General features: G+C 41.9%; 2 protein-coding genes across 2 annotated transcripts in view; both read right to left on the reverse strand.

The window, feature by feature from the left end:
• Nucleotides 1-17,125, reverse strand: part of LOC113444211 (cysteine-rich venom protein ophanin-like) — a 54,813-nt gene that overhangs the window by 34,494 nt on the left and 3,194 nt on the right. The window contains exon 2 of the mRNA XM_087938976.1: nt 382-440. The gene's annotated coding sequence lies outside the window, so the exon portion shown is untranslated. The remainder of the gene's footprint in view (nt 1-381; nt 441-17,125) is intronic.
• Nucleotides 1-17,125, reverse strand: part of LOC113444210 (cysteine-rich venom protein pseudechetoxin-like) — a 50,616-nt gene that overhangs the window by 2,977 nt on the left and 30,514 nt on the right. The gene's annotated exons all lie outside the window — the stretch shown is intronic.

Genomic DNA, 17,125 nt, shown 5'->3' on the forward strand with positions numbered 1-17,125 from the left:
TAATTATATTTGAATGCCCCATTCAGCATGATTTTGTTTGGTTTGTGTGTTCAGCCCCGGAATATATTTATGAATTAAAGTGAACAGTTCGCTTGACCAAGCTTCACAGACCAAACCAGAGTAATGAATGCTAATACTTTTTGATTACAAGGTTACAGTATCACAGCAAGAGTCCTGAAAGTCTGGGTTCAGATTTATCTCACTGTTTTCTCAGCTGCATCTCTTCTTCTTGCTCCTAAAGGTTATTTCTCCCACCCATCACACATATGGAGCAATATAGCAGAAATTAGGCAGTTTAATGACTAATTAATTGTAAGAGGAGAAAGTTATGTACTGTATATATTAAATCTGCTATGTGTGATACAAAATTATTCAACTTACATTTCCAAAAGACTGTTAAAGCACTGCAGCAAGACTTAGCAAGATGAAGGCAATCATTTCTAAAAACAAAAGAACATTGAGACATATCAGTGCTCAATCTCCTTATGGAATTAACCCTAACCCTAACCCATCCATTTCCATTAACATTAATAAAAAAATCATACTGATCAGAGATTATTGAATCTAAAATTCAACATGTCTGAAGGACCCCAGGTTGGAAACAGCTCATTTAGAATATATTGCTTCTCAGTCTTTTGCCTTCTATCAAATACAATCAACTATATTTAGCAGATGCAAAGGCTACACAGCTAACACATTTGGCAATGGTGATTGTTCCTGAGGCAATGCAATCAGAATTTGTTTCTGATTGCAGGTATTTGTCCTGGACTCCTGGAAGCCTTTATCTTTAGAGCATGGAAACAGATTTGATTAACACATGACACTTAGTTGACTTCCCAGCATCTCAGGTGTGCTAGGAAGTGGTGTGACACCACTGTATGCGGAGTTTGCTTTTCTGTGGCCCTTTTCCATGTCTGTAGATCTAATGAGGAACTACAGAAAGCAGAAGCCGAGATGAACTTTAAAATGGATAGCAGAATGGGCAGCATATCAATTTAATAATAAATTTTTTAAAATTAAAATTGCTTAGGTAGAATTCTAGCACCAGGCATAAAATATTGGGGGGCACTAAACTAGACTGCCAAAATCCATAATAACAGGGAGGAGGAAAAAAAATAGCATATTTTATGAGCTCAGTTTCTCTTAGGAAAAAGTATTAAGCCCAAAAGCAAAAAGGGCGAGGATTGAGGTCTTATGTATTGAGGTATACGTTTATAGACCAGTGGTACAAAGGTTTATTTGGAAGTCAGTCCCATTGAGTTCAATTTGCATTTCATTCATATAAATGCACAAAAGGGTTTCATATACAACTCTTTTGTTCCTGTGGAAGAATACTGGGGTAACTTCCTTATTTGCTATGCCATCTGGTCACTTGGCACTTATTTGAAAAACGCTTGTTGCCTGCACTGTTTGGTTCTGTATTCCTGTAATGCTTCAGTCAGTTGCATCAAAAATAGTCCCAAAACTGATTAAATTGCAACTGTAAGTTTTACACAGCTGCTGATTACATTTTCCTTAGTGTGCATCTTTTACCAAATGAGTACTTTAATATGTATCATATAAGAAGCAGTATAAGCCAAGTTCAAAGCCATGAAGCATAAACACAGGTAAGGAATCAAAGGTTTTTTTTCTTCTTCTTACACTCCTTCCTTTTTGTCCTTTCAGGACAACACAATAATGAACATGCAAGTTTTCATAAATCATACATCCCTCATAGGAGAGGGCAGCTGCTCTGGTTCAGTTATTGCAAAGAAATGATCAAATGGTACAGCAAATGACTTCTTGCTGAACCAAGGGATCATTTAGTCAGGGTAGAAATCAACACCCCTTTTCATAGTGGCATCTTCGGGTTCCTCTGAACTCAACAGCGTATGATGAGTGGTCCTATTGTCCCTCTCAGAGGAAAGTGACCTAGTGGAAGGTGCTCTACTAACTTCCAGCGAAGAGGAACACCCCTCCCCTCCATTTCACCTGCCACTGCACGAGCTGTAATGGTCATGAGAGGAAGGGAAGCAGCCTTGGGAACCATGTTGGAGATACATTTTTTCACTACAATGATGATGATACATAACAGGAATAGAATGGCCAAAATAGATATTAAGAAGAGTAAAATTTTCTCTGCTATTCCAGAAAAGATTCCGCCGAATAATTATAAAAATCCTCCCTCAGACAAGGATACATAAGAGGTGGTAGGAGCTGATTTATAATCTATAACAGCCTGGCGGAGCTTATTGATGTTAGCAAATAAGCTAAGGTTCCCATCTGGAATGTATACACAGCATGAAGACCCCACTAGTTAATAAACTCCACCTTCATTTGCAAGCATCATGTCAAGAGCCAATGTATTTTGTAAAACAGTAGTTCTCATTTCTGAGATTTCTGCTCCTACTATCTCAAACCCTATGGCAGTGGTATTGGTGGTTGTGTTCAGAAGTAAAGAGAATCTTGGGGCTTCTGGTTTGCAGGGCTTCAGTGACAGGCAGGAATCTGTGATCGTGCGCAGTTTCTGCCTGGGCTCACCACTCGAGCATCCCGAGCCAGTTGGCTTCAGGGCTAAGCCACTCCGTAGAGGCGGCAAAGAGGGGGGAGATCCCAGCAGGGTTGAGGAAAGCCGCATCTTACCTCCCCAGCTGGCTAAACTCCCTTTCCCGAAGGCGATAAGAGCGGCGGTCAGAAATGGCCACCTCAAAGAAGCACTCAGCTGGAAAAGAAAGTGCAGGAGGAAGTTAAGAAGTGAAAGTTTTGGATAAGAAGCAACAACTAAAGTATCCTGGAATTTAAATTTTTTAAAAAGATACATCGCTCCCAAGGAAGATTTGAAAGCAGCGAATGAAAGTGAAAAGGGAAAGTTTTTTTTTCCCACTCTCCTTCCTAACGTTGACAGCGAACAGAGATGAATGAGAAATTGGAAAACCCGCTTTGGCATCAGTAGGTAATTAAACTGGATAATTAAATGTCAAGGGGATAATAAGGATTTCTGAACACTAAAAAAAAAAAACACCACTTTTTTTGCTGTAAGTGGGAAGGGAGAGGAAAAGAATAAGAGCAGGATTTGGAAGGAGGAGACTGCCTGGAATTTAAAAGAATCTGATTAAATCCTAACAAGACTTCTAAAAGATACATTTTAACTGGAACTTTGTAACTAAACAGTAACCCCAGGAAGAGAAAGTGAAAAAAGAAGAAAGTGTCAAAAGAAACAGCTTGTGTGTATTTGGATTGCTTGGTGGCTTTGGGACTTTTGGAAATTATATTTGAATGACTAAAAACACTTGGGTGGTTGTTTGAAAAATTTTTTTACAATGGCATCACTTGTGGATGAACTGAAAATGGAATTTTAAAAATACAAAGAAGAGGAACAAGAAGGGAAGGGCTCTCTTGGCTGTGTTTTTCAATTCTTGGAAATGGTGATCTGTACCTATGAGAAACTGCAAGAAAAGACTGCGCAACAAGAAGATTGGGACAAAGAAGAAGCCATCTTCAATGAACAAGTAACTTTACTTGGGAAAAAGGGGGAAAGGAGGGAAAGAAAACGGAGATTTTAAGACCTAAAAAAACAACCAAAAAAGGGAAAAATAAGGTGAAAAGTGGATATAATGTTAGAAAGCAACAGAAAAGGGGAACACAGAAGAGGGAAATGGAGGTGGAGAGAGAAGGGGGTAAAAAGGGCAGAGAGAAGAAGCAAGGGAGGAAGGAAGGGAAGAGAAGCTACAAAGGTGCGGAGCAAGATGTAAAGAAACAGGACTTATTTAGAGATATAATGGGTAAAAACTTAGCTGAAAAAGTGATTCTGCAAAGGTACATAAGATTGTTTTGTTATATTTGTATTAGAAATAATGTTAGAAAATTGGAAACAACATATGATTAAAGTGGGATAAAATACTCAGCGTAATTTAGTGAAACTTTTGTGAATAAAATAAATGAAATGAAATAAATGAGAGAATTGAATTAGGAAGGAATGGGAACATTTTAATGACACAATGTTTTAAAATATAAGTGAAGTGGGGGGGAAATAACTATGGAAAGTTTATAAGTGTTCCCATAGAAGTATGATTCTTAACTGAAAAGTAATGTGTAAAATGTTTAAGATTTAAATGAATATTAATATTAACGATAGATTTGAATTGGTATGAATTGTTGTTTTAATTATATTATATAGTTATAATTTTTTCTCTTTTTAAAATATAGTGTGTAACTTCAGAATGTACTAAGCAGAATCTGAATGGAAGTTATGTATTATACTGAGTGTTATAAATTTAGGGGAAAGAGTTAAAGGTGTCACACTCCAATTAGATGTACAGGAGAAATTTTGTTTAAAGAGAAAAGATAAATGAATAGCTGGAAACAGAACAGACAAAGAATAATAAGTATAATGATCTGTATTGAGATGAGATAAATAAAATAAAATTAAGAAAGTTAAAAGAGGGGAGAAGCTATATAGAAAATGGAAAATGGTAGTAAGATATGGAATGGTATATAAAATGAACATGAATTTGAATTTGTGTCTGTACGAAGAGATGTAACCCGAGATCAAGCTGCTTTCAAAAAAGATGTTTTATGTTTTTATGTTTTATGTTTTGTTTGTTTATGTTTGTTTTTAAAAATCAATACAATTTTTTTAAAAAAAAAAAAGAAGTAAAGAGAATCTTTTGCATTGTTCCCACAACATATTAATTCCTAATTGAGGAACCGAAGAATCTATTCCATCTGCTGGTCAGGGATGTGGCATCTGCTAAATAATCACACTTCTGCTGGGGAAAAGGAAAAGACACCGTGGGGTTTTGTAGGTCTTGCGGTTCCATCACAGGAAGCAAGCCTGGGAAGATAGCTCTTACATAACATCTACCTTTCCACTCTGGAGGAAGCCTATGATATGCTGTATGCCCACAGGTGATGTATGACCCTGGTGGAGCAATAATGCCAAATATGAATCGGCCAGGAGCAAATGCCAAAATCTCCCCTACAGAAGCCTGTCCCCATTCCTGAGCTTTAAGTCCAAGATACAGGAGCACCACACTCTGACTCCTCTTGATTTTCCCTCTGCAAGTGTGAAATTCACACTGAGTAGAGTTATGGTTGTAGCAACATGCTGTGACAAATGGTTCCTTAGGTAGGGTTTTCAATTGGCTTTGATTGGCTTTGATATGGAAATATTCCTACACCAGCGGATACCGCTCCTGACAAATCATGGTCAAAACAAGGATACTTGTGCCATGGGGAATATCTGCAGGAGTCCCCCTCAGATGGAATGCACCACTTAACCTTCTTTAGTGCAGTAGCAGACATTGCAAAGTTACATGGTCTTATGTTTCTGTCCCCAGGAAATGTTTTCCACTCAGCAGAGGCTTTAATAGTGAGTCTACACTGACTGTGCCCAACTATGATAGTAGGCTGTTCCCTAATGTGAATTCCTGTTGACTCAAAACAATAACCCCCTTTTTCTGCTTCAAGAAGGGGAATTGCTGTGTTGGGAGGCGATGACTTTATTTCAGAATCTCCAGCAATGCCCAGGGAAGGAAGATGATCAGAGATCAATTTTACCCCGCTAGCCACCACATTTTGCTGATACCAAATATTTTGAAAGGGTTTTGCAAACATGGACACCACCTTGTCTTCACCTCCAGCATAGTTACATATCCAGCAATCAGCCAAATTGTGGTTATCATGAGCCGCCCGATAAGATTCAATAAGTGATAGGTAAGCATTGTTTTCAAAATTTTCTGTCTGGGCTCATTTGGCCCAAAATTGATGTACAGGGGGGCTATCTGAGGGTTACATTGGGGCATAGTGATGGTAGTAATAATTGGGTCAGGTATGAAAGTTACATCCTCAAAAACAGGCACTTTCCCAAACATACCCCGACTCCCCAAAAATATAACACTCTGAGAAAGTGCAAAGCAATACTGAGCAAAAGTAACATCCCTATTGTACATACAGTGGGCATTAAGCCTTTTCTGATGCAAGCTCTGGCCTGTAATCATCACTGCGTTTCCATTTATTTTTATTTTATTTTATTTATTTTGATTTGTCAATCACTTACAAGATAATGGGTATAAGTATATACATAGTTATGAATACATGAAATGGGTACATATAAGAAAAATAAAAAGAAACAATAGGACAGGGATGGTAGGCACATTGGTGCGCTTATGCATGCCCCCTACAGACCTCTTAGGAAAGGGGTGAGGTCAATAGTAGACAGTCTAAGGTTAAAGTTTGGGGGTTTGGGGAAGAAACCACAGAGTCAGGTAGAGTATTCCAGACATTGACCACTCTGTTACTGAAGTCATATTTCCCGAAATCAAGTTTGATGCGGTTAACCTTGAGTTTGTATCTATTGTGTGCTCTTGTGTTGTTATGGTTGAAGCTGAAGTATTCATTGACTGGTAGGACATTGCAATGTATGATTTTATATACTATACTTAGATCGGACCGAAGGCGGCGTAGTTCTAGGTTTTCTAGGTCTAGAATTTCGAGTCTGGTGGCGTAAGGTATTCTGCAAGGAGTAGAAGAGTGGAGAACTCTTCTTGTGAAATATTTCTGGACTTTCTCAATTGTGCTAATATCAGATACGTAATGTGGGTTCCAGACTGATGAGCTGTATTCAAGTATTGGTCTAACAGATGTTTTGAATGCTCTAGTTAGTAGTGTGATATTACCAGAGAAAAAGCTACATAGGATTAGGTTAACAACTCTTAATGCCCTTTTGGCTATGTAGTTACAGCAGGCTGTACACTTAGATCATTAGAGATGAGTATTCCAAGGTCCTTTACAGAGCTTGGATCCTGAATAAGGTCTTGACTATTCAGCCTGTATTTTATTTTCTGATTTTTTTGCCAATATGTGGGACAGAGCATTTATTTGTTGAGATTTGAAGTTGCCATTTGTTTGACCATTCTGATACATAATCAAGGTCTTTTTGTAGGGTAGCAGTATTGTCTGTGGCATTGAACAGCTTTACACCATCAGCAAAGAGAACGCAGTTGCTCTTAATATGATCACAGGGGTCATTGATGTAGAGTATGAAGAGAGTTGGTTGCTTTGTAGAGTCGGTCACTCTGATACAGGAGGCAAGGATGACACTGAACTGACCTTTCACTGTTTTTAACAAAGGTTGTAGGATGATTGGGGGCAGAGGTTACCAGCACTTGCCTCCCTGTTGGGCAAAGCTTCAGTCTTTGCCTTGGTGTGGTCCTTTGATGTTGGTTGAACACTTCCCTCGTCTGGGGCAGGTACTTTCTTACAGTGCGATGTGTGCACCCAGGAAAGCAGACCTTGACACTTCACAGCTGTGTTAGTAGTCAGGAGAATCTGAAATGGGCCCTTCCAACGAGGAGTCAGTTAGTTCTTTCGCTGGAAAATCTTGACCAGCACCCAGTTGCCAGTGGGTAAGGAATGACAATGATGGAGGGCAAGGGCGGGATTAAAATTTCTTAACAACCAGTTCTGTGGGCGTGGCCTAAATTGTGGGTGTTGCTTGGTGGTAATGTGACTTGGTGGGTGTGGCTGGCTGACTGACATGGCTAGGTGGTCATGTGACTGGGCGTGGCTAGATGATCATGTGACTGACTGGGCGTGGCTAGGTGGTCATGTGACTGATAAACCAAATATAAGTGGTCCTCGCTTAATGGCCAGGTGCTTAGCAAGTGTTCTAATTTACGACTGAGCTCCCCAGAGCTACTTGACCTGTTTTTGGTGTTTTGACAGCTATACACACACACACACACACTTATGACCATTACAACATCCCACACAGTCTTGTGACTGAGGTTTTCTATGTTTTTTTGCCAGTTTCCAACAATTCCTTCTGTTTTCTGGTTAAAAATGCCCATTGGGGAAAATGGACTTGTTTAACAACCAGTGTTTGCTTAATGACCACAAGGTTCATTTAACATGGTGTTTGCCTCACCCAGGGGTCTGCAACCTTAAACATTCAAAGAGCCATTTTTCTATTTTCTTTTAAACAGGTATCTCTGTCTCTGTCTGTCTTTCTTTCTCCCTCTCTCTTTCTCATCTCTCTCTCTCTCATCTTTTTCTCCCTCTCTCTGTTTTTCATTTCTCTTTCGTATCTATAACTGCTAAGATTGGAAGCTGGTATTTTATAATCCTATTTCTTTCCAGTTTTTTTCATTTGTGTATATGTATCCAATACTCTTTCTTCCTTTCCGCTATGTATTCAAAATGGGCAATGACTTTGTGTGTGTGTATGTGTGCGCACGTGCGCATGTAGCATGTGTATATGTGTGTTATGTATGTGTATGGATATGCATATATATATTACTTTTAATGTGTGCCAGTGTACTTACAGTAAAAAAATGACAATAAAAGTTATCTTATCCTACCTTCCTTCTTTCCTTCCCAACCCCATTCCTCCCCACACTAGGGGTGGGTTTCTACCAGTTCTGTCTACCTCTGTAGAACCAGTAGCTCTGAAGAATAGCAGGCATAGAACTGGTTCTATGTCTGCTGATGTTTTTGCCCATCTGCCCGCCCAAGCTCTTACCTGACCTTTATTTTCTGATTTTTTCAACTTCAGCTGCTGTGCGAGGCACAGCTGCAGTTAAAAAAGCAGGAAAAAAGGGTTTTTCCAAAGCTGCTTCTCTGCACACAGCATGCTGATAATGATTTACAGGCACGCCGGCAGCGTGCAGCGAAGCACATCATAAATAATCGAACCTCATAAATCACCAAACTGGTAGTTAACCCTGTCAGATCCCACCCCTGTCCCACACCCTATTTTGTGTTGGCTTCCCAGCCAATTACTTACCAGGTCTGATCCTGTTTAGCTTTCTAAAATCAGCCTACTGAAATAAATACCAAACTAAACTGCCCAATAAGTTCCCTACCATCATTATCTTGCACCTGATTTCAATGTAACCAGCCAATCTGCAGTATTACTAAATTTTGTTAGGCATCTGCTGCATGTTATTCTCTCTTCCTTGATAATCTAGTCGAGAGGTCCCCAAACTTGGCAACTTTAAGTCCTTGGGGACTTCAACTCCCAGAATTCTCCAGCCAGCTGTGTCCACAAGTCTTAAAGTTGTCAAGTTTGAAGATTCTTGACATAGATCAACCACATGTACATTAAGTCCATACAAAGCACTTCCACACCATACAAATGGGTGACAAAGGCAAAATGAGGAAAAATGGGAGACACTGATAACAGCATCGACAGAAAAATCATATATAATTATTGGGTAGAGGGTAATGGGAAAAAGTAACATAAACCACTCATGGTTAGAACTTGCTTGTTTGAGTCCTGGCACTTTAGGATCACACAGTCCATCGGTAGCCACGCAAAGCCATCCAGCCCGTTAGAATTTTCCATTCACTCTAGACACACACACACACACACACGCCCCTTATCCTCGCTCAAAGGCATCAAGCTCCGAGTCTGTTCACATCCCAGGTAAACCAAAAACCCTGCAGTGGGTGGGGGATGCAGCAGCAGCGAGGCAGCAAATGGCAATTCTGGTGGTGTCGGGCCTTCTGGGACCAGTCCCCCCCTGCCATCCATGAGGCCACACACATGGTGCATTGGGGCTTCCAGGCTCTGCTCCCTGCAGCTGCTGTCAGCTGTCCCAGACTCAATCAATATTCTCTTCTCTCCCTGGCCAGGATGGTCATGGCCCCGCGCCAGCTTCTTCCTAGCCAGGGGGAGGAGGAGAACATTCTCTTCTCTCCCTGGCCAGGATGGCCATGGCCCCGCGCCAGCTTCTTCCTAGCCAGGGGAGGAGGAGAACATTCTCTTCTCTCCCTGGCCAGGATGGCCATGGCCCCGCGCCAGTTATATCCCAGCCAGGGGGAGGAGGAGAATGTTCTGTTCTCTCCCTGGCCAGCATGGCCATGGCCCCGCGCCAGCTACTTCCTGGCCAGAGGGAGGAGGAAAACATTCTGTTCTCTCCTTGGCCAGAATGGTCATGGCCCCGTGCCAGCTACTTCCTGGACAGGGGGAGGAGGAATATGTTCTCTCCTCTCCTTGGCCAGAACAGCCACCAGGCAAGCTTGGGGACAGGGTGGGATGTGGTGAGACAGCACAGTGGCTTAGGCTGGCCCGGGAGTCATCTCGACTGGAGTTTTCTTGTAGGCTCACTCACCCAGGGAGATCAGGGATGTGGTGGAAGGCAGGCAGCAATGGCGGGTGAAGGCAGGTTAGCAATGGTGGGTGAGATGAGGAATGACTGGGCGGGGTGGGGCAAGTAGGCAGGCAGGAAGGGGCAGGGCCAGCCAGTGGTGTGATTTACCAGTTCTCCAAACTGCACAGACTCATAACAACTGGTAGAATCCCACCCCTGCTTTAGATGCCAATTTTACTCACTGTATGGCATTACTCTCTGGCGTATTTAAAATAGTTCAGCATCAGCTTCTGGAAGACATTTATGCACACAGGCCAAATTTGTTATTTTGTTTTTCAGAGGTCACTACTTGAAAAAAAAAAGTCCATGCTTTCTAGTGTTTATTGGAACTCAGGCACTTATGAAGACAGCCCTCTATGGAACCTCTTTTTAGCTCCAGTAGAGGGACTGTTGAAAGGCCCTTTCTTCTCCAACCGCTGCTGGCACGTTCTGGAAGCTTCGCATCAGCTTTGGGGAAGCATTGGTGGTGTGGGTTCCAGGATTTGGGAAAAAGAATCCATCTCCATCGGAAGACTGAGCAGCCATCTGGGCGCAGACATGCCAGAGAATGCAAGCACAAAGGGGGCCTTTCTGAATGCGGCCACAGGGAAGCGCAACCCCCATGGCAATCGCAGTTCTTACCAGGATAAAGATAAGCCCACTCAGATCTGCTTCAGCAACATTTCTGCGGGCAAAGGTGATGGGAGATCCCATGGTCTTTATAGGGAAGGGGGTGGGGGGGAGAGGGTGAATGGACCGTTCTGTTGACATCTGGTGGGCTCGGGCAGGGGCTTCCAGCCCCTAAAGCACCCAGACCACACCCTTGGCCCTCCGCTTCTTCTGTTGGAATGAACATCTAAATTATTTACAATATATTTCTCTTTAGCTGCCCGCACTAATGCTGCCCTTAATGTAGTAGCCTTCAGACTAGGTGCAAACACCACATCATAGTCATTTGCTATCTCATTGAACCCTTGTGCTACTAACCTGGCTTTATGGGTAACAGTCCCATCCACACCTGTCCTCAGTTTATATATCCATTTACATCCTATGGCATGTTTACCTGGTGGTAAACTTAACTTAACTTAATGCAAGCCAAATGCCAAAGTTAAAACCCTGATTTTGAAACATTACAAAAATAAAAATCCAGAAGCAGCTTCCAATATAAAAGAATGTGAAAAGTATAATCAGTGAGCCTTTCAATCTCTATATAAAATATTCCATCCAAGAAAGAAAATTGATGGCATTGAAATGGATGAAACAACATTAAAAGAAACAAGCTGCCCTTATGTCTATGCAAGATCACACCCTCAAATGAAGTCTTTGAATGCAAACGAACACACTTCAGGCTGTGTATAGTTTCCATCTCCAAGATTCACAGAATGTAGACAAGCCATACCTTAAGCTATTAACGTGCTATGTAATTAAACCCAAGTTCTTTGTGGTAAGTAAAAAACATGCAGAGTTGAAAATACTTGTTCTACAAAGAATGGAAAATGTTTTCACTACAAGGATCTTCAAACCTCAGAATTGCCACTATGAGTTCTGAATGTGAAACAAATCTCATGATCGATTTTAAAGTATTGTTTTTTCCTAGTATTTGAGGGTTTCACATGTGCTATTCTGCTGCTGCTCCCTTGAGTTGAAAATCATGGCTTTTGTTGTGAAACCAGCTTGATCTGCATTTACTGATGCTTAAAACTCTCAGCCCAGGCTATTGGCTAAGTCAGGCAGACTGCACGCATTCTGAATATATATCTATATCTATATATAATCTCAAATGAATTTAGCTGGTCATTTTCTGGACTTCTGAGGAAAGATTATTCCACTATTAATTTGAGTGTCCCTCAGAAAAAAAAAGTCCTGGTCAAGTTAGCTATTTACCACAGATTGAAAGATTGCCATTCTTAACAGATCGAAGTAGAGAATTCAACTGAAATCAGGATTGCCGTTTCGATCAACACTGAGCCCTGGTGGTGCAGTAGTTAACATGCAGTATTGAGGCAATATCTGTCCACAGCCTGGAGTTTGATCCTGATAGGACTCAAAGTTGACTCAGTCTTCCATCTTCCGAGAAATGAGAATCCAGATTGTTGGGGGAATTTACTGACATTGTAAACCACCCAGAGAATGCTGTAAAGTAGTATGGGGGCATTATATAAGTCTAACTGCTATTGATACTTGATTAGTAAGTTTAGAATGGCAAATGTCTCTTGATTATATTGAAAAGTCTAAATGAAAATTAAAGTGAATTATAGGCTTTTGTTACTACAACATTCTTACTGAATTTCTATCCATGATAGATTCATTTTCTGCTTTTTATATTTCCATATTTTTTTAAATAGAGCCAGTTTTGGATAGTAGTTAAGGCACCAGCCCAGAAACTGTTTTGCCCCAGATAGTTAGGTACATTTAAATCCCCTTGGAATTAATTTATTCCAATGATGACTGATCTAAAAAACAAAAGCACTTACAGCAGTTACTAGCACTAATGACAAGAATGAATATTACATGACTTGACATGAAGAATGTCCAATATGACACCTCTTCCTCATCTACAGCTTAAAATTCAGACTTCTGAATCCTCTGCTCTAAATGTCCACTTCCTGAATCCCATTTTTGCTACTTGAACAGTGTAAGGCTGTTGGGTTTGCAGTTAAAATGTGTCCAGGAGAGGGCAGCCTCATTTTAGCATTTAAAAATTAAACCACACTGAGCTCTTAATTTGAATTGAATTTAAGACTTCCTGAAAAAAGAATAAAGCTGTGCTGCTAAGGAAAAACTGAATTTCCAAAAGGTGTGTGACTTTACTTCTCTCTAGCAGATTATTTTTCAAATGGATTTCTTGTCATACATCTTTAAATTTCAGTATAGATCAGCAATCTTATTCTGCGAGTCCCTTGCTATAAAAACAATTTGCCATATACACTCCAAATCTGCCTTTCCTTTGTTCTACCTCATGCTTAAGAGTTGTCAGCTCACAGTCTGTCCAATTCTGCATTTACAGGAACAATGTCTATCAAACTGAGGCCTAGTTTAATTCCTCTGCAGCTGTAAAATATTCAGAGCATTCAGACAAGGTTTGAGATTTGGTCCCTGGCTGTTAAAATCTATGTTAGGCTGTTCTGTTGAGGGAGGCTTATTTTCTGCCCTGGAGTTAATCTGTACTCATTTCAATACATGATACTATTTTTGCTGTTCTGCCCCTTTGATTTGAAAGGGGCATCTAGATTAGAAGTGAATAGGACAAAATGAGGTGTATCTTTTCCTGAGTCTCCTCTCTTAAAGACGGAGAAAGAATAAAGTGTTTAGATTTTTACCAACCCAGTCTAGGACTGGGGAGAGTTTGATAGGTTGTTTTAGTACATTTCAAGTGTAGCAGTTCCTTGACAGAAAAGCATGTGCCGAACAACTCTATGTAGGGAAGCCAACCAAAGTGGCTTCTGCAAATGTGCAATGCATGCCCAGAGGTCACATCCTTTAAGATGTGGTTATGGATTTAGGATTGAGCTGCTGCTCAATGAGGTGGAGCACCTTATTTCCTTCAGAGAAAACTTTGCTGTAAGCCTTTTTTCAGAGCTATAGATTGAATTAACTGGTTTTCTTTCCAGTTCAAATTCCTTTTTTAAAATGACAAAGTCAGAAAGCTGTTTACAATAGACCTTTAATGGCTAATGGTTTCCTTCCTGCATTATGTCTGATCTCCAATATGTACCAGCTGTAGGAGGAATACAAGATCTAGTAGCAAAGACATCAATTCCGCCTTTTTCATTCATGTTATGTTCTGGATTGAAAATGGTTCTGTGAAAGAATCCCAGACCCACCATACACAGAACTGACATGAGAATCGAATCAGTCTTGTTCATATATGCAGATAGATTAAAACATCTTTGCAAATCTGTTGTGCAAAATAGGCAATCTTCAGAGGGGAGAAACAAAATAGTAGAAGTAGTGTGTTGGTGCAGGCGTGAAAGAGTAGTAGAAGTAGTGTGTTGGTGCAGGACTGAAAGAGGGCCTGTTAGATTGTGGAGGCCCTGCTGACCCCAAATTGTAGTTGATTACATTTGAAAGCCCCTCAGTGTGTTATGATTGTCTGGGCTTCTGCTGTCTCAGCGTCTATTGGTAACTGCTGGTAGGCTTGTGTGAGAGCAAGCTTTGCAAAGATCTTACCCCGCCCCAGGGAGTGTAAAAGGTGTTGCACCACTGAGACGGGGTACGCACTGTGTTGTAGGGCATGGTTAAGGGTAGCCTGATAGTCAGCATAGATGCTCAGAGATCTATCTGGTTTTATAGGGGTGACGATAGGTGTTTCCCATTTTGCATGGTCTATGGGTTCTAGGATTCCTTGAGCGATGAGCTTGTCTAACTGCTCATCTATTTTTGGTTTAAGCATGAATGGGACTCGCCTCGCTTTTAGTCTGATTGGGGATATGTTTGGGTCTAAGTTAAAAGAAACAGGGGACTCTGAGTACTTGCCCAATTTTCCGTCGAACACATCCCAAAATTCCTCCATATGATTGTCTTCCTATTCGTCTTCATTAATGCTGTGTATTCTTGTGAAGTAGATTCCCAATGGTTTGAACCACTCAAGCCCCAGTAGACTGGGCCGGTCCCAGTCGACCATGGTTAAAGGTAGGATTTCAGAGGGGTTCCTGATGGTCACTCGGAACTTCCCTATGCCAATGATGGGAATTTTGTTCCCTTGATAATCTTTTAGGATGAACCTCTGTTTTCACAGCTGGTCTTGTATGAGGTTGGGGATTAGTTCTTTAATGGTGTCCTAGGACACCATCGACATATAAGATCCAGAATCCACTTACATCTGGCATTGTTTACCTTCTATCGTGACTTGGACATGGACCTTCCTGGCATTCGATGTGCTGGAGTGGCTCACCGTCACTGTCTAGTGTGTTTTGTTCCTCACTGTTGCCGACTCGTTGTTCTGCTGGCCCCAGGTGAAATAGCTCTGTTGGTTCTCTGGTTGATTTTCTCGGTTCCTTGGAGGTGTGCCTTGTCTTGGCCTCCTGCTGTTTGGCTTGTATGCGCAGCATGCCCTTGTGATGTGTCCTCTCTGCTCGCATCGTTAGCAGATGGTGTCACGGAAACGGCATTGTGATCAGAGTTGATTACCTTCACAACCTGCACACCAAAATTCCTTTCGCTTCCCTTCTCAGTTTCTTTGGGGCCTTTCTGAACGTAGTTGGTTCACTTCCTTGTTGTCATTTGATCCTGACTCAGACTCGAGGTCCTCATGGTGAATGGCAGCAGTGTCCTTTGGTGGGGGCTGCGGAGTCTTATTCATCTTCCTCATGGCTGCGGCAGATTCCTGGGACACTTTTACGGCCGATGCTTCTTCGATGGCCTCCTTTAGTGTTATTTTAGGCTTTGTGAGGAGGTGACTCTGTAGTGTCAGGTCCCTGAGTCCCAGGACTACGTAATCCTTCATTGCCTCATCCATGTTCAGGAACTTGCATGCCCTGGCAAGGTCCTCAAGTTGGCAACGAAATCGTTGACGCTCTCTCCGTCCTTCTGGTCTCTCCTATAGAACTCGTGTCTCTTGATTAGGTTGGATACCAGTGAGGTGTAGTGGGCCCTCAGGATCCTCTCTAAATCTGGCCATGGCATCATTTTTACATCATTGGGTGCCGAGGGAGCTTTGCCCATTTTGAAAATGGTGGGGCAGCAATGTGTGAGGAAGACAGCTTATTTCCTCTGTTCCAAAATGTTCATCATTTTGCCTCCTTCCAGGAACATGTGGAATCGGTCGACGTAAGATTCCCAGTCCTCAGTTGACAGATTGAACGGAGCGGGTGGCATGTTGTTTCCAGCCATGTTGGGTTCTTTGTCCGGTTGTTAGCCACCTGTTCATGGTCCCGCTTATCTCAGCATCCTACCTTCATCTCCAGTGTTAGATTGTGGATGAGAGAGAAAATGCGGGAGGCTCCAATCACTTAACTTCTTTATTACATTGTTTCAGAACCCTGTTCGGCAGTCTTGGCAACTCCTTTTACAATGGAGCTGCTCGCGGCTAAAACCAGTGACAGCTCTTTAATTTCCTGCCACCGTGGACCAACTAATAAGAGGTGTGTATGTAAATATCTAACAGGGTCTTTGTGTAAAGTATGGCTGCCTCACTTCCTAATGAAGAAGAGAGTTTAGTGACCTTTGTTGGTTGTAATGTATCCAGTTGGCCAAAGGCATGTCTGCCTCTCTCTCTCTCTCTAGTCAGGCACAAAAAAATCAGGAAACAAGATGGTTCAAATCACTACAAGTTTATTTCATGTTAACACTCTACAACAGGGGTGTCAAACTGGATTTCTTTGAGGGCCGGATCAGCACTGTAGTTCTCTACAGGCCGGCAGGTGGGTGTGGGTGTGGGGGGAGATAGGACTGATGCCTCCTGCAGCACCCTGCCAGCTAAAATAGGGTACAGGAGGGGCTGCACAAGCCCATCTGCACCCCATTTTCAGCTTGGATGGCCTCCTGCAGCACCCTGCTGGCCAAAATGGAGCATTTGGGGCCTCACGCATTCCCCTGCACCCCATTTTGGCTGGCAGAGTGCTGCAGGAGGCTGTCCAGACCAAAAACAGGGCATGAGGGGCTGCACATGACCCCCCATGCCCCATTTTGGCTGCCAGAGGCACCACAGGCTGCTCCTTTGCCATTTCCAGGCCAGCCCTTTGGGCCTTGAGTGTGACACCCCTGCTCTACAGAATTTAAACTACTAACAATCAAAGCAAAGTGGCAGTAGATAAGAGTAAATGGAATTCAAGGTGTGCTGGGTTAGATCTCTTGTGGATATGTAGGGAGTCAAGACTTGACAAAATTGACCTCTCTCTGCCTTGTCATCTCCTACATTGTCTTCCCTTATCTATCTTATGTAAAAACTGCCTAAGAAACTGGTTAATCCAGACCTGAATACATCCATACTCTTTCCATAATGGATATTGAACTGAGAAGAACTTGGCTACTATCTACTCTAGGCAGTCAAAGAAAGCCCACTTGCTGTGCTA

This window comes from Pseudonaja textilis, chromosome 1 (assembly GCF_049901715.1).
Source record: "Pseudonaja textilis isolate UNSWEBS1 chromosome 1, rPseTex1.2, whole genome shotgun sequence".
Lineage (NCBI taxonomy): Eukaryota > Metazoa > Chordata > Lepidosauria > Squamata > Elapidae > Pseudonaja > Pseudonaja textilis.